The 471-nt window shown below is 54.1% G+C and overlaps 1 protein-coding gene across 2 annotated transcripts in view; it reads left to right on the top strand.

The window, feature by feature from the left end:
- Positions 1-471, top strand: part of LOC127750130 (apoptosis-stimulating of p53 protein 1-like) — a 92,148-nt gene that overhangs the window by 16,411 nt on the left and 75,266 nt on the right. The window lies entirely within an intron of this gene.

Genomic DNA, 471 nt, shown 5'->3' with positions numbered 1-471 from the left:
GGGTAATTAAGAGCCCATTTAATGGGGGAGGGGGTGGCGTTGACTTGGGGGGGTGACTACAAGGGTACAGTAACACTACTCCCCCCCCCTTCCTACTTCGTCACCCCTCGGGTCCCACCCCTCTCGGCGGTAATGAGGGTGACCCGAGGCTGACCACACACCCAGGCGGCATCGTCAGGGCGACATGGAGGGGTCAGCTGGACACGTCGACACTCCATATAGTGCACCGCAAAAAAAAAAATGATACGAAAAATTTCGAACTTTTCTGTGTTGTATGGAAAAGCTTTCTATGCCGCAGGCGCAGGGATGGAGACATGTGACGAACGTTTTGTTGCTGGTGTTGTTTCGAAGTGGGAGTGAATATAGTGCGGCCATCAGCTTGGCAACAAGTCGCCGTCATTTTGAGGGAAGAGGCGGCAGTGTTCAGTTCGTTACATGGTGTGTGTTTGCATTGCCTCGGGGGCACGGCGA

Source organism: Frankliniella occidentalis, unplaced genomic scaffold (assembly GCF_000697945.3).
Source record: "Frankliniella occidentalis isolate FOCC.00 unplaced genomic scaffold, Focc_3.1 Scaffold138, whole genome shotgun sequence".
Taxonomy (NCBI): domain Eukaryota; kingdom Metazoa; phylum Arthropoda; class Insecta; order Thysanoptera; family Thripidae; genus Frankliniella; species Frankliniella occidentalis.
The sequence above is the reverse complement of the archived record's forward strand: the minus strand, read 5'-3'. Positions and strand labels throughout refer to the sequence as shown.